The sequence below is a fragment of the Mustelus asterias genome, chromosome 2 (assembly GCF_964213995.1).
Source record: "Mustelus asterias chromosome 2, sMusAst1.hap1.1, whole genome shotgun sequence".
NCBI classification, from domain to species: domain Eukaryota; kingdom Metazoa; phylum Chordata; class Chondrichthyes; order Carcharhiniformes; family Triakidae; genus Mustelus; species Mustelus asterias.
This window is the reverse complement of record NC_135802.1, coordinates 142,212,094-142,236,788: the sequence shown is the minus strand read 5'-3', so window position 1 is coordinate 142,236,788 and position 24,695 is coordinate 142,212,094. Positions and strand designations below refer to the sequence as shown.

The 24,695-nt window shown below is 46.3% G+C and overlaps 1 protein-coding gene across 3 annotated transcripts in view; it reads right to left on the bottom strand.

The window, feature by feature from the left end:
- ctnnd2b (catenin (cadherin-associated protein), delta 2b) overlaps positions 1-24,695 on the bottom strand; it is a 778,554-nt gene that overhangs the window by 657,309 nt on the left and 96,550 nt on the right. The window lies entirely within an intron of this gene.

Genomic DNA, 24,695 nt, shown 5'->3' with positions numbered 1-24,695 from the left:
TGAGCAAAAAATCTTGACAAACCAGTTTCTCGCCAGCAAAGGGAGTGGGCTGGGCCTAAATTGCCCAAAAGCTGGCTGATAGCAGCAGAGGGAGCAATTGCATATGTGCAGATATCTGTACTCTGAGAGCACAGAGACCTATCACTGCCTGTGCTGCTACAGTGGCCTTCGTGGCTGAAACCCGCCCCCTCCCAGCCATCACAGCACCAGGGACCTGGGTTCAATTCCAGCCTGGGGTGACTGTCTGTGTGGAGTTTGCACGTTCTCCCCGTGTCTGCAGTTTCCTCTGGTGCTCCAGTTTCCTCCCACAGTCCAAAGATGTGTGGGTTGGGCTGATTGGCCATGCTAAATTGCCCCTTAGTGTCAGGGGGTCTAACAGGCTAAACATGTGGGGTTACAAGGATAGGGCCGAGGTGGGATGTTGTTGGTGCAGGCTCACTGGGCCGAATGGCTTCCTCCTGCACCGTAGGGATTCTATGATTCTAAGTTGGGGGTCCAAGAAACTAAGCGCAGCTATGGAGAGTGGATTGAAGGATTTTTCAAGATGAATAATTAAAATAGACCTTCTTTACCCATGAGAATCTTGTGAAGTATGGGAGGAGAACAATGTTCACGTAGAATTATAGAAGGTAAATGGGAGACATGCAGGCACACATCGTTCTGGTGCCTGTGAACTGGGGAGGGGACAAAAGGCAAGACTGAATATCAGTGATTCCACAGGCTAGCTTCCTTAAAACTGGCACTAGTCCAGCTTCTTTGAAACAATATTTTCATTTTTTTTGTGGTTAGAAAAATGGCCCTTTTTTTTAGTAGAATGAATAGGCCACGAAGGGACAGTTCGATCTGTTCTTTCATCGACCAATGAACAATGTGACCACAAAAGGGAAATAATTTCAGGAGTAACATACACTGCAGCTTTATCAACCATTGTTCACAATTTATTAGCTTTCCTTTCACTTTTCCATTCAGCATCTCTTTGGCACATGTATATCCTGCTCACTAACAGTGCAAAAAGACTCCAAAATGCAGCTGAGAGTCAAGGTGCACAGCAGTGAAGGGGATTCTGTGAAATATCTTTGTACGGGATATGATGAGGGCATTTATTGCACTGGAAAGAAATAATGAATCCTAATAAACTCCGAAAGGAACTGCAGTCAGCCAAAAATTGAAAGACGGTTAGGTTGAGTCGAACTTTTAAAGGGGCATTATCTTGACGCAAAACTTTTTTTTAAAGAGAGAACAAGGAGTTACTTGTGTCACCAACATGTCACACAACGGCCTGTTTTTACAGTAACGTCCTGATATTCCTCTCTGAGGCATATGGGGACCACTGGTTCCAGGGACACAATGAAGAGAAACAGAAGGAGAGATTTTTTACATTAGTATTGAGTTCCTTTTTCCATAGAATCCCTACAGTGCAGAAGAAGGCCATTCGGCCCATCAAGTCTGCACCGACCACAATCCCACCCATGCCCTATTTCCATAACCCCACATATTTACTTTGCTAATCCCACGAATCCTAATCTCCTAAATTTGTTGTTTGTGGATTTCTGGGGCAAACACGAGGGGGGGAATGGGACATTATTGGTCCTCCCAGCTTAAGCTCTTTTCATTGCAACCAATTGGTGGCACAGGAATCTGGCCAGTGTGCCTTGTGGAAGAAGCTCCCTCAGATTGGATCAGAAGGCCAAACAAAAAACAAGTCGGCAAAAGACAAATTGGAACTCTCCCTTTCAGAAATTCATTCAATATTTGTGGCTTGGGATTAATGGGTTCCATAGGACAGCCACCAAGCCTGCAGACGCACCCCTGATTCCCAGCATAAAGCACTAAAACCCAGGCTGAAACCAACTAAACCCGAGTACATGGCGGCCATATTCTGTGCAGTGCATTCCCAGTGGATTTCTGGGTAATCTATGGAAGGTTGCATCTCTGGACGCAATGGATGAGAATAGCTACCAGAATGTGTTGGCAACTCAAGGGCTGTTGTCATACTGTCAAAAGAAGCGTGAGAAGTTGAATTATGTCCCACGATTTGCTGAACTGAAGTCTGGCTTGTTAGGTTTCTCTTCTTATGCTTCAGCTCAAAAAAATGTTTGCCTCACAAATTGCTGGAAGCGCAAGACGATAACAGAATGGCAAGAGAAAGGAGGGGATCTTGGAACATGGTAAACGTCCAGATCAACAGTCTATCTCTTTAACCAACGAGATGGAAAGACGGTGAAAGAAACAGAGAAATGATGAAGAAGGGAATATAGTGAATTAGGGTCAAATTTGATACAGAAAGTGAAATAAAGGGAAAGAAGGTTTGGAATCCAAGAAAGAAAATAAAGGAGGCTGATAGGAAAGGTAGTACAATTTAAAATAAACTTATACTAAAAAAAACATTTTTAAAAAGTGTCTTGCATTAAAACCACCATTATTGTGCAAGCATAGCAGGGCAGCATGGTGGCACCGTGGTTAGCACTGCTGCCTCACAGCACCAGGGATCCGGATGCAATTCCTGGCTTGGGTCGCTATCTGTGTGGAGTTTGCACATTGTCCCGTGTCTGCGTGGGTTTCCTCCGGGTGCTCTGGTTTCTTCCCACAGTCCAAAGATGTGCAGGTTAGGTGGATTGGCCATGCTAAATTGCCCCTCAATGTCAGGGGGACTAGCGAGGGTAAATGCATGGGGTTATGGGGATTGGGCCTGAGTGGGATTGTGGTCGGTGCAGATACGATGGGCCAAATGGCCTCCTCCTGCACTGCAGGATTCTATGAAGAACTATTTACTATTTGCAGCAAAGAGATTCAATTGTTCCCTTTCTGGGTTGTACACATTGAGCGACATTTCAGGAAAATTAATCTCAACATAGAACATAGAACAGTACAGCACAGAACAGGCCCTTCGGCCCACGATGTTGTGCCGAGCTTCATCTGAAACCAAGATCAAGCTATCCCACTCCCTATCATCCTGGTGTGCTCCATGTGCCTATCCAATAACCGCTTAAATGTTCCTAAAATGTCTGACTCCACTATCACTGCAGGCAGTCCATTCCACACCCCAACCACTCTCTGCGTAAAGAACCTACCTCGGATATCCTTCCTATATCTCCCACCATGAACCCTATAGTTATGCCCCTTGTAATAGCTCCGTCCACCCGAGGAAATAGTCTTTGAACGTTCACTCTATCTATCCCCGTCATCATTTTATAAACCTCTATTAAGTCTCCCCTCAGCCTCCTCCGCTCCAGAGAGAGCAGCCCTAGCTCCCTCAACCTTTCCTCATAAGACCTACCCTCCAAACCAGGCAGCATCCTGGTAAATCTCCTCTGCACTCTTTCCAGCGCTTCCACATCCTTCTTATAGTGAGGTGACCAGAACTGCACACAATATTCCAAATGTGGTCTCACCAAGGTCCTGTACAGTTGCAGCATAACCCCACGGCTCTTAAACTCCAACCCCCTGTTAATAAAAGCTAAAACACTATAGGCCTTCTTCACAGCTCTATCCATTTGAGTGGCAACCTTTAGAGATCTGTGGATATGGACCCCAAGATCTCTCTGTTCCTCCACAGTCTTCAGAACCCTACCTTTGACCCTGTAATCCACATTTAAATTAGTCCTACCAAAATGAATCACCTCACATTTATCAGGGTTAAACTCCATTTGCCATTTTTCAGCCCAGCTTTGCATCCTATCTATGTCTCTTTGCAGCCTACAGCAGCCCTCCACCTCATCCACTACTCCACCAATCTTGGTGTCATCCTAGCAAATTTACTGATCCACCCTTCAGCACCCTCCTCTAAGTCATTAATAACAATCACAAAGAGCAGAGGACCAAGCACTGAACCCTGTGGCACTCCGCTAGCAACCTGCCTCCAATCCGAAAATTTTCCATCCACCACCACCCTCTGTCTTCGATCAGTTAGCCAGTTACCTATCCAATCGGCCAGCTTTCCCTCTATCCCACACCTCCTCACTTTCATCATAAGCCGACCATGGGGGACCTTATCAAACGCCTTACTAAAATCCATGTATATGACATCAACTGCCCTACCTTCATCAACACACTTAATAGAACATAGAAAAGGATCTTTATGCTGTTAAGTGCCACCTCTAACTTTCTGTTTTAACAGTGGAAATGCAACAATTGTTTCGAAAGTCCTGAGGAGGTTGGGGGTTGAGCTGCCATTTTGGTAAAGTTAACAGCTTAGCGTCACCAATCACCCAGCAACTTGTGGTGATTCGCAACTTACAGGGTATTTCTTTCTCACCACAAGCTGCTGGGTTACTTAGTCAGGAAAAGTGTCTGGCATAAAACCACCATTATTGTGCAAGCATAGCATGGCCCAAGGTAGCAAGGCAGTCACCGAGAGGGGGCGGGGCACAACTAGAAGTCTAGGTGAGGCAATTACCATGATGGTTTCAGGAAGGGCTGTCGTTTAAAATTCAAAAGGACCTTGATGGACAGCTATGAAAACACGATCAGGAGAAGAAAGAAAACGGCTTTGAAGTGGGATAAAGAGGGTTAGAGGTTGCCATGGCCTTCTATCCAATTAGCAACTATACTCAAAGCACATGTTCAGAGGATTGAGCTACTGAGAAGCGCAGGCTGAACAGAATCTAAATCAATTCCACAAGCTGAATCAGAACACAGCCAATATCAGAGCAGAATAATCTTACTATGTTCAGGTTAGAGAAACATACAGGACAGGAGGCCATTCAGCCCATTATGCCAATGCTGGTTCTTTCAAAGAACAATCCAGTTGGTCCCACTCACCCTCTCTTCCTCATAGCAGAGCTACTGTTTTCCTTTTTAATTGGAGATTCAGTTCCCTTTTGAATCAGCTTCCATCATCCTCACATGTATAAATTATAGTTCATAACAACAAACTGCATTAAAATAAATCTCATCTCCCTCTCTTGTTCTTTTGCCAATTATTTTAAATCGGTTTCCTCTGGTTATTAATCCTGATATCGGTGGAAACAGTTTCACTTTACCAAGTCTTTCAAGAATTCCTCATCATTTTGAATGCCATGCCTGTTAAGTCTCCCCTTAACTTCCTCTGCACTAAGGAGAACAATCCTACCTTTTCGAGTCTCTGCAGATAATTGAAACAGTTTATCCCTGTAGCACCATTCTAATAAGGGTACCTTGTCCTGCAGCAAGTAAAACAGACCCAACTGTGATGGAACATACAGGAGGAAAGAGGCATGTCTTCACAATGGGGGAAAATGGATGTGTCAACTCTTCAAAGTTACTCTTGATTAGTGAACACAAAGCTCGGTGCAGTCAGCAAGCTTACAAGAACTCAGATCACAGGAAATATAATTTCCTTAAAAATGACACGCCAATAACGTAGTGTAATTTTTCACGAGTGAGGTAAAATACTGCATTCCATTATTAAAACACAAACTCAATGTCATTTAATTTCGGAGACTTTGTTCCACATCGGATTCTTTCTTTTTGACAGACAGGTTGTAATTACTCCCAGAAAAAATTTTCTACATTAATACCATCGACTACTTCAATAAACACATCTTATTGCCCAAGATTAGAGATTCTTCAATGCACATTCATGGCTTTTAATTTCGGATTTGCTTGTCAGAACATGCAAGTGGTATATAATCTATAATTCAGATTTTGGAGATGGCTTTTTTCACATTAATAAATCATTGAATGTTGATTGACTCCAAGAGTTATCCAAAGGGAAGCAAACCCAAGACAAAGCTGAGCCAAGTTATACTGTGAGGACAATAATACTGGGTGGAATTTTACGGCTTTGCTCATCCCAAAACTGTAAAATCCCGCCCGATGTCAACAGACCTTCTCATTGTCCGCCGCTCGCCCATTCTGATTCCCGTGGCGGGCGCAATAGTAAAATTCCAGCACATATGTGAGTGTTGGCAACTTCAGAATTACCCAGTAATTAGCACACAGAGCCAAATTGGTTTTGAGATATTCACAAATTGCTTAAAGCAAAAGAAACCAAACATAACTTATAAGTTGTACACCAAGTTCCACAAACAGGTCGTTATTTCACTAAGCAATGAAATATTTTAGGTGATGTTGTTGAGGGATAAATACTGGTCAGGGCATTGGGGAGACCCACTCTGCTTCTTTTTATAGAATCATAGAAACCCTACTATAAAGGATGATGCCATTCGGCCCATCGAGCCTGCACTGACAACAATCCCACCCTATCCCCGTGATCCCACATATTTACCCTACTTATCGCCCCCGAAACAAGGGTCAATCAACCTAACCCGCACATCTTTGGAGGAAACCGGAGCATCCGGAGGAAACCCACGCAGACACGGGGAGAATGTGTAAACTCCACAGAGTCACCCAAGGCCAGGAATCAATCCCAGGTCCCGGCGCTGTGAGGCACCAGTGCTAATCACTGTGACACTGCCTCCCCAGAATAATTTACATCTATCTTGGATGCAGAAGGTGCCTGTGTTTAATGTTATATCCAAAAGATGACACCCCCAACAATGCAGAACACCTTCAGTACTGCATTGGAGTGTCAACTTGATTTGATTCTTAAGGGTGGGATTCTTCCCAACTTTTTGCAGAGTTGCAGCAGGCGGGAAAAGTGGCTTTAAGCCGCTGGCCCCAGCGGTGACTCTCTCCACCGTATCGTGAGGAACTTTGAAAAACAAAATCAAAGCAGTGGGTCCCACAATGTCATAATAGTGGGCCCATCCCCCCAGCAGCTTAGTTTTTTTAGAGATTGGGTTACCATTTTTAAAGGCCACCCCCACAATACGAAACAGTGAAAATAGAACACCCCTTCCTTATGCATTCCCTCTCCCCTGTGCAATACCATGGCCCCGGCACTGCCCCAGCCTTACCCCCAGCACCTTTGGGCACAGTCCCCCTAACTCTATCGCCACTGAGTGATGCGCACACCTGAGCTTCTCTGGCAGGTCTGCATGCCAGGTGCACACACTGTGGGAGACCCCACAGTGGTAATTCAGGTCAGGGTGTCCTCATGCTGATGTGCACAGTGGCTAGCATTAATGCCTCACAGTGCCAAGGACACGGGTTCAATTCCGGCCTCGGGTCACTAACTGTGTGAGGTTGCACATTCTCCCCACGTCTGTGTGGGTTTCCTCCGGGTGCTCCGGTTTCCTCCCACAGTCCAAAGATGTGCGGGTTAGGTTGATTGGCCATACTAAATTAATGCTAGTGTCAGGGCGAGGTGGCGGGGGCGGGGTGGAGAGGAAGGGCAGGGCAGAACTACACTGGAAAAAGGGGTGGGAACAAAAACGATAGGAAGAATGGCTGACTACTGGTTGGACTTCAATAATCCTCATCACATGATCTGCCTTGGAATGCTGCAAAGGGGACATGTGGAAGGGTAAACACGTTTTAAAAATACAATAGGAACAGACTGAGAGCAGCATAGACAGATACAACAGATGGATGTGATGAGGACATAAATTAGATGTTATTTTGCAAGAACACACAAAATGCATGTTATGTGGAGACCTTCTAATATTAATTAAGTAGAATGCAACAGCAGAGAAAACAGCACTCCAATTAATTCAGTACATTTACTATCTGTCACATTCCCTTTAAATGGTCTGCACTTTTCAGTGGAAGGAATCCTGAAACACCAGTGAAGCACATGGTGCTAACCTTTTGTCACCCTGAAATCTGATTACAAAATAACTGTACAGCTAAATTCTCATCATTTCTTGACCCGATGAGTTGGATCTTGTAAGCACCAGCAACTTGCAGTGTCGCGTAATTCCATTTACAGCCCTGCTTAAGGTACTGATGAGCTTTTCTTTACTTGACAGAATTATATCAGTGCCATTTATTTTGTTGGCCAGTAATGGTTTCAGCACAGCTGCAATTCTCCTTTCACCATTCCTGTTTTACGATCTTTCGTCCCTCCTTTTACTAACTCTTCCTCACTGTTGTTGTAAACCCTTTACAATGAAATTTGCTTTTCCAAATATTGTTCCCACACCCTCAGGGTGAGAGAAGCAGGAAGTCACCCACCCTGCTGTTACCTCATGGGGTCGTAGGTCCGGGCATCATAGTTAGAAATCATAGAAACCCTACAGTGCAGAAAGAGGCCATTTGGCCCATCGAGCCTGCACCGACCACAATCCCACCCAGACCCCTACACATTTACCCGCTAATCCCTCAAACCTACACATCTCAGTACACTAAGGGGCAATTTTAGCATGGCCAATCAACCTAACCCGCACATCTTTGGACTGTGGGAGGAAACCGGAGCACCCGGAGGAAACCCACGCAGACACAAGGAGAATGTGCAAACTTCACACAGACATTGACCCAAGCCGGGAATCGAACCCAGGTCCCTGGAGCTGTGAAGCAGCAGTGCTAACCACTGTGCTACCGTGCCGCCCAGTGAACCATTCACTCAGGATTCCTTCCACTGAAAAGTGCAGACCATTTAAAGGGAATGTGACAGAGAGTAAATGTACTGAATTAATTGGAGTGCACCCAGTGAACCATTCACTCACTGCAGGCCAGGAGCTCCAGATTACTCCTCGAGGATGTCACAGTGAGGCAAACAGTTCAGCAAAACGTCCCTGTAGACGCTCCTCCGGGAGGTCCAGGGATTCTGGGAGGTGCGGTTGCCCTGGGGCGGAAAAAGGTGGCCAACCCATCTGACCATGGTGCCTTGGGCGGACGTCACAATGTCGTTAGTACCCGTGGAGTCCAGCACAGAGACACTCAGCAGTGCAGGATGAGGATGAATGGTCTTCTGCTCTCCACCGTTGTAAGTGCACTGTCTACGCACTACAAACAGGCACTCATAAAGGCATCAGGCAGTGTAATTGAACGAGTGCACAGGGATGCCAGACAGGAGTTTGGGTTGCAGCACTCGGCACCAGATGGGACATCTGCCCTGAATGTGTGCCAGCCACTTCATGCTGTCAATTTTATATTAGTTTTAGGACATCCTGCTTCTTAATCACTTACTGGGGAGACCTCTGCAACTGCTACAGGCATACATTCTCCTGAACTGCTCATGCAGCCGTTAGGATGACAATCATTTATTCTGTCTTTCTGCAGGACAAGAAAGAACACAGCACAACAAACACGACTGCTCCCAGACTGAAGGTGGAATTGCAGACATTCAACTGTTGAGGAGCTGGCCACAGAGATAGCCGGGGAGGACCAGGTGTGTGGCTGTGCTGAGGACAAGGTAGAACTCCTCCAGAAGGACAGTGTGTACAGTTGTGAGCTGGACCCGCTGAATGAAAAATATATTTAATTAAGGAGCCTGCTTAAGTCAATCACTGAACCTTTCTTTTCTCCATACCAGGTACCAGCAAGGAACAGGGGAGGCTAGAAATGCAAGACCAGTCACAGCCTCAGCCCCAACTCCATATCTGACGAGGCTGCCTCAGAGGGTGCACCATCACAGCATTAACCTGCACCAGCACAGACACACTCATCTCAGTGAGTGAAATTCCTGCTGTAGACTCAGGGGTTACAATCTGGTCAATGCATCACTGACACAGTCTACAGCTGGCGGAGGAAGTGACAGACAAGGTCTCTGATACCTGGGTATTGCTGGAGACCAGTTGTTCAGCCCCATGAAGGTGACAAGCCTTTGGACTCGGCCTTTAGAGACATGTTGGAGATGCAAAGCCAGGAAGGGAAACATCAGGGAGAGAAAGGCCATGTACAGATCGCACCAAAAGCTGGAGGAGTCCATCTACGTTCTGTCTTTTGTCATTGCTCTGGTATGCGAGTGCCTGGCTCCCTCCGAGGTAAGGGTGTTGGCTGCCGTGGAGGTCCAGGTCCAGCAGAATACATAGCGGCTGCCGGATAAGCATTTGGACCTGCACTCCGTTCCTCTAGCCATGAGTGAAGTACAGCAGTGGCTTGGCAAAATGGAGATAAAGCATCTAGATCCTCCCCTAGCTGCCCCTTCTCCTCAAGGAATCAGGGAGGTACTAATGGGCACCACATAGAGGAACAGCACCAGCCAAGCACCCCAGGGGCTTCAGCCTAGGGCACTCCGAGGATGCCCTGCAGCCTCACCTCCCCTCTGCCAGTGACCCCATCGTCTCCAGCAGGTGAGGCCGAGGATGGTACACATGCACCTGAGCAGGTGATCCTGAGCAGGCCAGGGCCCTGCAGGCCTTGGGCCACCTGAGGTCACCCTTCAAAATCATAACAGTCAACGGGGTATAGCAGTCAGCTGGCTGCCTCCACCTCAGCTGCGGAACTAGACGTAGTGGTGGGTAACAAAATTTTTAAAAGTATTCTAGGCACACAGGTGGCTCAGGTGTACAAGCATTATATATAGTTTTGGCACTTGTAAACATATATTGACTTCCACTGTTTGAAAATCTCCTGGATTCCATCTTGCTGTTAGTTGCTTCAGTGGTTGCAGGAATTTAAGTGTCTGGAATGTGGGCTCACATCTGTTCACGAACTCCCAGAGATTCAGTTCCCCACATTTTCAACACAGTGATCACTCAACAATCCCACATGTGCATGATCAATCGCCAGTCTTCAGTCACTGGTCTGCTGCCTGGCCACGCATCACACAAGTCATTACTTGCAGCTCACCATGTTCTGACCTCTGTGTTCATTGGGGTCATTGCAGCTCCTACTGCTGATGTGAGGTGCAGGTGGATGCCATGAGCACTCGGGAGGAGGTAAATCTACCAATGAGTGGCAAGGAATACTGTAGCTGAGGCGTCGAGGCTCAAATAGTAAATAGTCTACACCGTGTTCTTAACAAAAGAAAACCAGGGGCTGCCCCGCATGTTTGGAGAAAGCAGTGGTGGGTATGTGCAATTATAGAGGTTTACAGCATGGAAACGGGCCCTTCGGCCCAACTTGTTCATGCCGCCCTTTTTTTTAAACCACAAAGCTAGTCCCAATTGCCCGCATTTGGCCCATATCCCTCTTTACCCATCTTACCCATGTAACTGTCTAAATGCTTTTTAAAAGACAAAATTGTACCCGCCTCAACTATTGTTAATGGCTTTTGTCATTCTGAGGTAATATGCATGTGAAGGCAGCAAATAAGGGAGCAACAGAGCTGGGTATTGGGAATTTGGGATGGTGGGGGGGTCAAACATTGTGAGGGGGAGGTCTGTTCCTTGGATGTAAGCATTCAGGGCCTGGAGGCAACACTTCTGCTCCTTCTGCCCCACGGACAATAAATAAATCGTCACAAACCCAGAACCTTCTTACTTCCTTTTATCTATGAGTTTTATATAAAAGTGCAGGTAAAATGGAGACCTCCAGCCTCCTTTAAAAAGCCTGAGTGATTGATTTCCCTTTGACAGCACACCGGCTGGCTGTCTGACCTGCCGCCATTTAATCTGGAAGTAGGTGAGTCAGAGGCGAATCAGGGTCAGGTATAAAATTTGAAAATCTTTTACCTTCCCGTCAACCCCAGCCCTTCTTGGAGAGTTTGAATTCACCCACATTATTTCAATAGGGCGGCACGATGGCACAGTGGTTAGCACTGCTGCCTCACAGCTCCAGGGACCCGGGTTCAATTCCCGGCTTCGGTCACTGGCTGTGTGGGATTTGCACGTTCTCCCCGTGTTTGCGTGGGTTTCCTCCGGGTGCTCCGGTTTCCTCCCACACTCCAAAGATTAGGTGCATTGGCCATGCTGAATTGCCCCTTAGTGTCCTGGGATGCATAGGTTAGAGGGATAGCGGGGTAAATATTACGGGGATAGGACTTAGGTGGGATTGTTGTTGGTGCAGACTCGATGGGCTGAATGGCCTCCTTCTGCACTGTAGGGATTCAATGATATGCGGGAGAAACAACTGATGTCTGAGGGTCGTGCTTCATAAGAGTTCAACTCTTCATAATTGCTGGCATCAGCCTCGTTGGAATTGTCTGGCCAGGCTCCAAAGACTTGCCTCTAACTGGGATTCGGGTTTAAAGGTTTATAGCAGGTTTAATGGCAGGCTTTACTGTGTCCATAGAGGAAAAAAATAAGTCTTGTGCTTTTTAGAATGGCTGCCATGTACAGTGTAGGGCAAAGAATACTCAGCATCTCCCCGGTGTAAGCAGAAAAACTGCTGCTGATAGTGAAGTAGAGAGAGCAATATTTCATAGTGTTGAATGCTGCAAGAAGTTGAGGAAAGGTGCAGAGGTGTAGTATGAGGAGGTGACGAAGACTGACAGTTCTAGCTCTAACATCTTACTCCCCTGTGCCAACCACTTGAATCAACAGTGCCAGATGAAGTTTTGTGATCTTATCAGGTCAGCCAAGTGATTAATAGCTTCAGCACCAAAGACAGCGCTCACTGCAGAGCGGGAAGGTTATGGATGCTTGATCTCACAATCCAGCCCGCCTCTCTGCGATGGTCTTTCTAGATGAGACTTTAAAACCACCTGTTCTCTTTGGTGGTTGTAATAGGTCCGATGGCATTATTTTGAACAGAAGCAGAGAACTTCTCCCTGGTGCCCTGGCCAATATTTACCCTTCAACCAACTCTACAAAAGCAGATTGTCTGGTCATTTTCACATTGCTGTTTGTGGGAACTCGCTGTGCGCAGGACTGACTGCCGTGTTTCCTATATTATTACAGTAACCACACTTTCAATGTGTCACCTTGCTGTAAAGTACTTTGGGACCTGCTGAGGTTGTAAAAGGTGTGACAGAAATGCCAGTTCTTACTTTTCTAATTCACATTCATATAATAGAGGGAGTGAATTGAGGGTTCTGTGATGTGGTATACCATACGAGGACCTCACTGATAGACCACTGTTTATGATACTCCCAACTTTCAGCTAGGAATGTTCCTTCATTCACTTCTTTTGGCACGTTCGCTGGGCAAAAATACCTTGATTGGATTTTTTTTTTGCTTGAGGCGATGGCCCTACCCTCGTGACTAAAAGGTCAGGGCTTGTCCATGTCTGCAAGGCCAGGGAGTCACGACTTGATTTTACAAGCAACAGGCTGTCATGTGGCTCATATCATGGCTTCCATCCCCATCTAGAAATCATAAAAACCCGACAATGTAGAAGGAGGCCATTCGGCCCATTGAGTCTACACCGACCACAATCCCACCCAGGCCCTATCCCCATATCCCTACATATTTACCCGCTAATCCCTCTAACCTACCTATCTCAAGACACTAAGGGGCAATTTTAGCACGGCCAATCAACCTCACCCGCACATCTTTGGACTGAGAGGATGTCCCTCCAATCAGATGATTAGAAGCTCCTCAGAGTTCCAACAGAGACACCCTACAGCAGTGCCCAGAGTTCGGACCATGGTGTCAGGCAAGCAGGAGACAGAAAGAAGCCATTAATTGGCTATTGAATATAGTCGGGCCCCAGGACTCTGCTCTGAGTAACTCCTGTAGTGATGTCCCGGGGCCGGGATGATTGGCTCCTGTGATGATTGTCTCTTTAAGGGCAACACACCAGAGTAAGGGTCACCTGGCCTGGATGATCAATCGGGACACAGAGTGTGGCATCACCTCATGGTGAGAAAGGCTCCGAGGCAGAGACATTTTGGGAGCTAGTTTCAACCATGTGGCTGCCGCACAATTCTGATTAATAAATACCTTCTGTGTTCACTAATAAAGTAGTCGAAAGTGCATCTTTACGGCTTCAACAATCATAACCGCCTTCATTTGGGCTAATTATGACTCCAACCCGCAGAGAATTTTCTGCTTATTCTAATGACTTCCAATTTTGCTGGGCCTCCCCGATGCCACACTCAGACACCTGCTGTCTTAATGTCAAGGGCAGTGAAGGTGAGACGGTGGCGAGATTTGAACTCATGTCTCCAAAACATTAAACTGAACCTCTTGATTATCAGTCCATTAACATTATCACTATGCTACCATTCCTGTGTAATCTGGCCAAATTAGCTGAAGATACAAATGTTGCTGGGGGAGTCAGCGGTGAGGAGAATGCAGAGAGGCAGGAGAGAGATGTTCAGATAGGTTAGACGAGTGCGCGAGAACGTGGCAAATGAAAATACAGTGAAGTGTGAAGTTATCCAATTTGGTAGGAAAGGTTAGAAAGCAGAATATTTTTGAATGGCGAGAGACTGGGAAATATTTGCATTCAGAGGGATCTGGATTACCTTGTACGTGAATGACAGAAACATATCTCAAGGAGCAGCAATCTGAACAAATGGTATGTTATAAAGAGTTGGGTGTATGAGTGTGAATATGTCTTAATATAATTGAACAGGTTTATTTGGTAGCAAATACCATAAGCTTTCGGAGCGCTGCTCCTTCGTCAGATGGAGTGGAAATGTGCTCTCAAACAGTGCACAGAGACACAAAATCAAGTTACAGAATACTGATTAGCCCTCTGAATACACAGGATCTGCTTGGATGAGGAGGATTGCAACAGACACCTCCAGACACTGAAAGATGCCCTCATAAGAACAGGATATGGCGCTCGACTCATCGATCAACAGTTCCGACGCGCCACAGCGAAAAACCACACCGACCTCCTCAGAAGACAAACACGGGACACGGTGGACAGAGTACCCTTCGTCATCCAGTACTTCCCCGGAGCGGAGAAGCTACGGCATCTCCTCCAGCGCCTTCAACATGTCATTGATGAAGACGAACATCTTGCCAAGGTCATCCCCACACCCCCACATCTTGCCTTCAAACAACTGCGCAACCTCAAACAGACCATTGTCCGCAGCAAACTACCCAGCCTTCAGGGGAACAGTGACTACGACACCACACAGCCCTGCCCCAGCAACCTCTGCAAGACATGCCGGATCATCGACACGGATGCCATCGTCTCACGTGAGAACACCATCTACCAGGTACACGGTACCTACTCTTGCAACTCGGCCAACGTTGTCTACCTGATACGCTGCAGGAAAGGATGTCCCGAGGCATGGTACATTGGGGAAACCATGCAGACGCTACGACAACGGATGAATGAACACCGCTCGACAATCACCAGGCAAGACAATCACCACCTGTGGGGGAGCACTTCAGCAGTCACGGGCATTCAGCCTCGGATCTTCAGGAAAGCGTTCTCCAAGGTGGCCTTCACGACACACGACAGCGCAGAGTCGCTGAGCAGAAACTGATAGCCAAGTTCTACACACGAGGACGGCCTAAACCGGGATGTTGGATTTATGTCACATTATCAGTAACCCCCACAGCTTGCCTCCTGGACTTGCAGGCTGTTCTGTCTGGAGACAATACACATCTCTTTAACCTGTGCTTAATGCTCCCTCCACCCACATTGTCTGTACCTTTAAGACCTGGCTGGCTGTAGGGATTCGCATTCTAATCAGTATTCTGTAACTTGATTTTGTGTCTCTGTGCACTGTTTGAGAGCACATTTCCACTCCATCTGACGAAGGAGCAGCGCTCCGAAAGCTTCTGGTATTTGCTACCAAATAAACCTGTTGGACTTTAACCTGGTGTTGTGAGACTTCTTACTGTGTTCACCCCAGTCCAACGCCGGCATCTCCACATTAATATAATTGTACAGGGCACTAATCATGTCACACCCAGAGCGCTGCGTGCAGTTTTGGTCACCTTGTCTAAGGAAGGACATACTTGCCCTGATGGAAATGTAGAAATGGTTCATTTGACTGTTTCCTGGAATGTGGGGACTGTCCTCTGAGGGAGGATTGAGTAGATTAGGCCGATAGTCCCTCGATTTTAGAAGAATAAAAGCTGATCTGATTGAAACATAACTTGAAATTTACAAGATGTGAAAGGTAATATTGAGTCGAATTGTCAGAAGAGCGGCGATCAGATTACCATTCCTCTCCTATTCTTTTTACACAGCAGGGAAATCCACATTTCTGGCCCGGATCCCAAACCAGGCCTCTTCAGAAGTGCTCCTGTTCTGGGAATCCTTCTGCCTCGGGCAGGATCATCGTGGGAAGCCAAGCCACGCTGCTTTCTTATGGCATTATTTCCCATATTTCAGTCAGTCTTCATTCACAAACGCACTGAAAAGCTTTGGGACATTTAAGTAACTTTTCAAGGTGTTGGTGAATGAGTGTGAGCGAGTTCAGTTGGGTGGGTGGGTAGGGTGGCATGGTGGTAGACGGCAGGGTGGTTGGTGGCAGGCTGAGTAGGGTGGTTGGTGGCAGGCTGAGTAGGGTGGCATGGTGGGTAGGGTGGTGAGGTCAGGTCAGGTCAAGTCAAGTGTTGTCAGAGAGTCACGGGGAGTTGGAGGCTTGGGGGGCGGGGGGGGTTGGAGAATTGGGGGGAGTTAGAGGGTCGGTTGGGGTATCAGAGCATTGGGGGGGGGGGAGTTGGAGGGTTAGTGGGGAGGAGTCGGTGGGTCAGGTCATTAGGGACAGTTATAGGGTAAAGGGTGAGCTGGGAGGCTCACTGGCAGTCTGGAGGTTCAGAATATTATGGGAGGGGGGGTTGGACGGTGGGGGGGGTTCTCCCCAGGAGCAAAGTCAGCATGGAGTGAGTTGCTTGCTCGAGGCAGGTTAAACAAGGGCAGAGTGGGACTCCAGTCCCACAATCTCTTTGGCCAGCAGCTCCTTCAGTCCTGGCAATGCCAAGAGTACGTTAGTGAGGACTATCCAGACTGCAACGAGACTTCTTGATTCTTCCATCAGAAGAATCTCTCACCAACTTTTACAGATGCACCATAGAAGGCATTCTTTCTGGTTGTATCACAGCTTGGTATCACTCCTGGTCTATCTAAGACCGCAAGAAACTACAAAGTGTCGTGAATGAAGCCCAGTCCATCACGCAAACCAGCCTCCCATCCACTGACTCCATCTACACTTCCTGCTGCCTTGGAAAAGCAGCCAGTATAATTAAGGACCCCAGGCATCCCGGACATACTCTCTTCTGCCTTCTTCTCTCAGGAAAAAGATACAAAAGTCTCAGGACACATACCAACCAACTCAAGAACAGCTTCAGACTTTTGAATGGACCTACCTCGCACTAAGTTGATCTTTCTCTACACCTTAGCTATGACTGTAACACTACATTCTCCACCCTCTCCTTTCCTTCCCTATGTACGATATGCTTTGTCTGTGCAGCACACAAGAAACAATACTTTTCAAATCAAATCAGAGGCAATAAGTTCTCTCTATTTAACCTTTTGAATCATTTTATCATAAGAAACACCTTGATTAGGTCACCCTATACAAAAGGCAATGCAAGTTACGTTTATGCAACCTGTCCTTGTGACTTAGCCCTCCAAGCCCCATTATCATTCTGTTGTTTAAAGTTTCACAACAAAGCAAGTGAATCGATTTCATTTCCTGTCACTGAAAGGATAAAAAATGTCTCCGGTGTTGCTAAATGGTAAAATCAGACACATCTCTCCACACAAATAATCAAGGTCCAAGTTTCAATTAAGGTTCTGATATTAACTTACCAGATCAGAAGCACACTGAACTGAATGAAATGTATTATTTTTTTCATCCGCCATCTCTTTAATATGTTTCCCAAGTATTTTTTGTTTCCCCAAATTATTTGACTGTACAAATTGTGCCACTACTTGTTTGGTGAAGAAAACACAAGACCGAGAATTTTGACGAACTGTGTTTATCCATGAAGTGACATGCTTGGATATCAATAAATTAATTTACTGTTGTATTAATTCATCAGTTAATACAGTTCAATCTTATGGGGTGGCACAGTGGTTAGCACTGTTGCCTCACAGCGCCAGGGACCCGGGTTCGATTCCTGGCTTGGGTCACTGTCTGTGTGGAGTTTGCACGTTTTCCTGTGTCTGCGTGGGTTTCCTCTGGGTGCTCCGGTTTCCTCCCACGTTCTGAAAGACGTGCTGGTTAGGTGCACTGACCTGAACAGGCGCCGGAGTGTGGCGACTAGGGGAATTTCCCAGCAACTTCATTGCAGTGTTAATCTAAGCCTTACTTGTGCCACTACTTGTCCAAAGATGTGCGGGTTAGGTTGATTGGCCATGCTAAAAATTGCCCTTAGTGTCCTGAGATGCATAGGTTGGAGGGATTAGTGGGTAGATGTGGGGGTAGGGCCTGGGTGGGATTGTGATCGGTGCAGACTCGATGGGCCAAATGGCCTCTTTCTGTACTGTAGGGTTTCTATGATTTCTATGATTTGTGATTAATAAATAAACTTTAAAACTTTACTTATCTCGAGCCAATGTTGAGATGGATAAGTGATAATTTCTCTCAGCATAAACCCCACAAAATAGATCTCCTGCTGAAATTCTGATAGTGGAATGGAGAAGCCTTGAAAATTTATTGTATCTTGCTCTTCCAAACATCCTTCTGCTGTGAGAGATGCTAACGTGGGAGCATATATTAGATGATGGCCTAATGGTATTATTGCCAGTGTATTAACTCAGCTAATGTTCTGGGGACTCGGGTTTGAATCCCGCCACGGAAGATGATGGAAATCAATAAAAAATATCTAGAATAACGAATCTACTGATGACCATGAGACCACTGTCGATTGTCGGAAAAACCCATTTGGTTCAGTAATGTCCTTTTAGGGAAGGAAATCTGCCGTCCTTACCTGGTCTGGCCAAAATATGACTCAAGAGCCACAGCAATGTGGTTGACTCTCAAATGCCTTCCAAGGGCAACTAGAGATGGGCAATAAATGCTGGCCATCCAGCAATGCCCATGTCTCATGAATGAATTTTAAAAAAAACATGCCAGGACATAAGATAAATGGAAATGAATAACTGAAGACTGTGCTCATAGCATTCATGGGAATACCGCCACCTGGAAGTTCCCCTCCAAGCCACACACCGGCCTGACTTGGAAATATATTGCTGTTCCTCCACTGTCACTGGGTCAAAATCCTGGAATTCCCTCCCTAACAGCACTGTGAGTGTACCTAAACCACATGGATTGCAGGGGTTCAAGAAGGCAGCTCACCACCACCTTCTCAAAGGCAATTAGGGATGGGTAATAAATGCTGACCTATTCAGTGATGCTCACGTCCCATGAACTAATTAAAAAATAAGAGACAGCACTGAGAATGCCAATTGCTTTAACAGTACAAATCCTGTACCTACCATACCCTGGCCTCTCTCCAGTTAGCTGGCCCAAAGATAATCTTGTATGGGTGCACAACTCAATAAATACACTGAATTACTGAGTACCCGAAAATTTAATCAAGAGATGTCAATGTACAAAATTCTCTGATTGAAGTGTTTTATTCCCAAGTGAGTGCCATTCCCGTATTAACAGCTCATCCAAGAACCTTGCCAGTGTTCCCCTACATCCCTTAAATTGCCTTTCAACATTGGCTTTGGCCAGTGAGTGATGTAGATCTAGTCAGTGAGGGAGGACATGGTGGGGGCTGGGGAGAGGGGAAGGATGGGGGGAGAATGCGGGGTGTTGTTGTCAAGTGTGATGTGCAAATTGCTTAGCACAGACGGAACTTTCAAGTGTATCAAGGGCATAAAGCAGGTATTAATTGATCTAACCGCCAGTTGTATGTCCCACCTAATTGCGGGAAGCGAAATCAGAAATGGATGTCTGATTGCCCAATGACGATGGGAGCTCTCAGCCATGTTTTGTTTGTGACTTTGAGGAGTAACTTGGCATTAGCCTCTGTAGTACTACTGGGCGATATGGTGGCACAGTGGTTAACACTGCTGCCTCACAGCGCTAGGGACATGGGTTTGATTCTCGGCTTGGATCACTGTCTGTGTGGAGTTTGCACGTTCTCCCCATGTCTGCGTGGGTTTCCTCCGGATGCCCTGGTTTCCTCCCACAGTCCAAAGATGTGCAGGTTAAGTGGATTGGCCATGTTAAATTACCCTTTTGTGTCAGGGGGACTAGCTGGGGTAAATGCATAGGGTTAGAGGGATAGGGTCTGGGTGGGATTGTGGTCAGTGCAGCCTCAGTGGGCCAAATGGCCTCCTTCTGCACTGTAGGATTCTATGATAATACAGTTACCAGACATAGAATCAAGGATCAGGTATAAACTATAATTTGCCAAATTTTAATTGATTGAGATGGAAATAATGAATGAAATGACCAATAGCTAGATACAATATCAAGATTAGAAACATTTGAACTTTTCCTCCTTGGATTGGCTGGGTTCAAGTCCGTGATGGAATGATAGAAAAAGTTAAAGGCAATTTGTCATATAGTAGAACTGTAATTAATCAGTCATAAGTTAAACTTTTGACAGTTGTGCAGGGAATTGACATTCAGGTTAAGGGAGTAGCAACAGGGCCTTCCAGCGTAACTCTTACCGTCTTCATCATTGGTTTGATTTACGGAGGATAACGTTGGACATGATTTAGTTAAAGTTGTTCTTCCCTTGGTACATCCTCCTTACCTTCCTGATTCCTTTTTGGAGTATGGTCCCTGAGCACTAACTCTCTACTTTGTCCAAAGTGGCCATTCTTTAAGTGCAGGGTGAGTGACTCTTATCATGCTATTTGACAGCATGAGGTATCACAGCCAGGCTTCCAGCAGGAGTCACTGAATTCCATCAAGGACAGGAATACCAGACAATTGCCTGCTACCAAAACGGACTGCCACAAAGGAAAAAACAGTTTGGACCAGTATTCTTATCCCCCCGTTTTACTCATGTTCCATTTTAAAGTATACACGACCATTTTAGACCAGTATTCTTATCCCCCCGGTTTCACTGCTTTTTTTCCTTCTGGGTGTTGGGGCCCATTGTAATCATCATCTAGAGGGAACAATTTGCTTTTATACAGTGCCTTGCGCACCTTCAAGACCTTCCAAAGTGCTTCACAGCACTTTTTGTTATCTCGGCCAACTGAAGAGAAATTAGATAAGTGATCCGATAAAACAACCAGTTTAGCTGATGTCAGTTCAGGGAGTGATGTCAGCCAGGACACGAGAACTCGGTGTCCATCTCTTCTTCAAATTACACGATGTGCAAGACCAACTAACCTTTGCATAAACCTAGGAATATCAAATCCTTGACCTCTCTGTTCCGTGTATTGATTGCCTTAAATGGAATGTTAATTGGGAATTACAGCAATGGTCCAGATGGCTGATAATGGCCGACTTAAAATTTCCAATTCTCTGGTCACCACAGGATGTGGAAGTTTTGGAGAGAGTGCAAACGAGGTTCACCAGGATGTTGCCTGGTCTCGAGGGTGTTGACTACGAGGTGAGGTTGAATAAACTAGGATTGCTTTCACTGGATAGACGGAGGTTGAGGGGAGACTATGAGAAATTATGAGAGGCACAGACAGGGTGGATAGTCAAGAGGCTTTTTCCCAGGATGGAAGTGTCAATTACAAGGGGGCACAGGTTCAAGCTGAGAGGAGGAAAGTTTCAGGGAGATGTGCAGGGCAAGTTTTTCAGCAGAGCCTGGTGGGTGCCTGGAACGCCCTGTCAGAGGAGGTGATGGAAGCAGGCACATTAGCAACATTTAAGAGGTATCTGGATGGGTTCATGAATAGGGAGGGAATAGAGGGATATGGACCGAGTTGGGGAAGAAAAGGTTTTTTTTTAGTTTAGTTCGGGCATCATGATCGGCACAGGCTTGGAGGGCCGAAGGGCTTGTTCCTAAGCTGTACTTTTCTTTGTTCTTGTGCCACAAAATTCTTTGAGGCACAATGGCAGTCTTCAATTTCAAATTCTTCTTGTGATAACCCCCATGGATGTCCATTGGGAATCACTATGGGGCTTGTTGAGTGCGAGTTGTCTGGTAGCCTACCCAGCTGGAACTCATTGCTTGAGCCCAGGACTGGGTCTGCTGAACTATAGTCCCAGGTAGGGACTAGTGTGTGTACACCATGGCAGTGGTTTTACTTTGCATTCTGTAATGAACTATGTTCCTTTCCAGTCCGGCTTCCTGAGTCATTACATTTTTCATGCTTGAAAGAATGTCTGGAAAAATAGACTTTTGCAAGACAAAGATCCCATGACAAGAATACTTGGAATTTCTGAAGAACCACAGCTATGGGAGTTTGGTCCATTTGATCATCAAGTATGTTTTATTTCTTCTTGTCATGACCCTTTAATCTTAGAAAATTAGTTTTAATAAAAAAAATTGAACCTATTCTTTCTTGTCACTTATTTGCTACTTATTAACCTTCTATAATGTGACCAGCTTTTGACCTATCTGTGTTTTTATCCTTTCAGGCTTTCTATGACTACAATAATCATTTTTGCTTCTTTTCAGTTGGGTCAAATTGTGCAAAAAAAGGAAAAAAATTAAATAACCTAAGCAGTCCTACGTAAATTATCCCAGTCATTCAGCATCAAAAAACAATAAAGACTTGAATTGATAAAGCACCTTACAGGACCTCAGGATATCCCAAAGCTCTACATAGTCAAGGAGTTACTTTTGAAATGTAAGACACGTGGGCCCAATTTGAGTGCAGTAAGATCCCACAGACAGCAATTAAATAAATGATTGGATAATCTGTTTCTTTTCAGAGATGTTAGTTGAGGGACAAATGTTGACCAGGCCACCGTAATGAACTTTGCTGCTTTAACCCGAATTAATGCCATGGGATCTTTTACATCCTTCTGGTAGATGGAGCTTCAGTTTAATGCATCATCCTAAAGATGGTACATCTAATTGTGCAGTGCTCCTTCGATACTGAATTGGAGTGTGGAATCTTCTGCCCTCTCTCATGTTTTATGTGTTTGGAGGACATTTACTCAGGTTGCAGATTGGTGAGCGAGCACCCAACCGTCTTCTCGCCACCAGCCCGATCAAGGGTGACATAGTGGCACAGTGATTAGCACTGCTGCCTCACAGTGCCAGGGGTCCAGGTTCAATTCCAACTTTGGGTGACCGTCTCTGTGGAGTTTGTAGATTCTCCCCTTGTCTGCATGTGTTTCCTCCAGGTGCTCCAGTTTCCTCCCACACTTCAAAGATGTGTGGGTTAGGTTCATTGGCAATGCTCGATTGCCCCTGGGTGTCAGGGAGATTAGCAAAGTAAATACGTGGGGTTGCAGGGATGGGGCCTGGGTGGGATTGTTGTTAGTGCAGGCTCAATGGGCTGAATGGCCTCTTTCTGCACCATAGGGATTCTATGGTTCTAAGTTCAGGGCAGGAAGGTCTGTGCTCGGTCTTCCCACACCACCACAAATTGAAGTGGATAATAATGAGCATCTAAGGATATCTCAACCCTCTGCCACTTGTTATGGGCAGGCTTGAAACCATGCAGGAAGCATGGCAACTAAACCTTGTCATCTATCAGGGAGGCTGGTGGACTGAGTCCTTCCTTCAAAGGCACTCAGTGTCTGACTGAAAGACCTGGCGTCAACAACTGCCAACCGGGGGAACCTTTCCCACCATGAATTACCTCTGGTCCAGGTCGCTCGACATCGCTAGGCCTCTGTTGGCTGTTGTTCCAACAGCAGCCACTGTTGCTGCGGCGATGCTGCTGAGTAAAATAGCTGCTGGCCTCTGATTGGGACCTCCGTTGCCAGGGTCCTGATCCTGTGGAAAGGCCTGCCTGTGGCCTCTCAACTACCCAAATGGTGCGTGGTTTGGCAAGCCTTACCCAGAGGAGGCAATGCAGGTCTCTTGCTAACTCCACAGCTGGCAGGCGAGATTCCCATTGCCTCCACAAGATTCAGCCTAGAATGTTAGCTTCAATGCTAGGAAATTATATATTTGAGTCTCTGGAGTGAATTAGGTGAATACTGCATAAAATACACATGAACAACCCGGGAAGCGGAGTTAGCAAAGTGTTTGGCTGGGAGTATTCAGGTCATTGAGTCAGCAACCAGCGGGTTTAAGCCTCGAACCTCATTATCAAAGATGTCGCACAACCTATGAGACATTCAATTAAAACACTTTCTGAGGGTCTGGGCAGATGCAAAAGATCCACTATTGGATGAGAAGCAGAGAGATGTCTTTGTGCAGCAAGTACCACAATGTACCCACTTGGGAGGTCCTGCACTGACACCACTGAAAAGTCATGGGGCAGAATTTCCCGGCCGTGCTCACCTCAAAACCAGAGAATCCTGCCCGAGCTCAACAGACCTTTCCATGATCCGCTCCTCTCCCGCTACGATTCCTGTGGCGGGCAGGGTGGGAAAGTTCGCCCCAAGAAGTGGGTTGGTTAATTACACTGCTGCAGTGGAAGCAATCCAGGAAGCACATCACTTTCCACGGTTAATCAGAGGTTTGCTCGGTCCAGGGGGCAAGTGCCCCCACCCCCCCACCAATATTGCCCACTGGCCCCCTTTGTGCATAGGTCAAAACAGTTTCACTTTTTCTATTAATATTTGGGGAAGTCCTTCTTGAGATGTCTACACCTCATTCTGGCAGCTGCTTATTCACTAAATGATGTCTGCCAGGTTGAAGTCCCTGAAAATCCCATCTTCGGCAGTCACTGCTTGACACATTGCTCCCACTCCCACCAATGTTGGAGTGAGCAAAAGGTTGTGCCTCCAGGAAAGCTGAGTAGAATCATTCCATTGTTGGCTATAACGCAGCATGTCCTGGTCCTGGCATAATTTGTCTTGGCCAGTAACTATCCCTCAACTAACAGCTGGATTAGGAAACCGATTAACTGGTTATTGTGGGATCTTGCTGTACACCAATTGCTGCGTTCCCTGCGGGCCAATGTTAACAAAAGTCAAATCCTGCGGGATGCTGAAAATCTGAAATGAAACAGAAAATGCCGGAAATACTCAGCAAGCCAGGCAACATCTGTGAAGAGAGAAACAGAGGTAAAGGGCTGGATTTTTTAGGATGTCATAAAATATTGAGGCTGGTGGCTGTGGGGGGGGGGAGGGTGAGGGCGGGGGGTGGTGGGTGGGGTGGGGCAGTGCAGGGCCCTCATCCTCCAATGTAAAA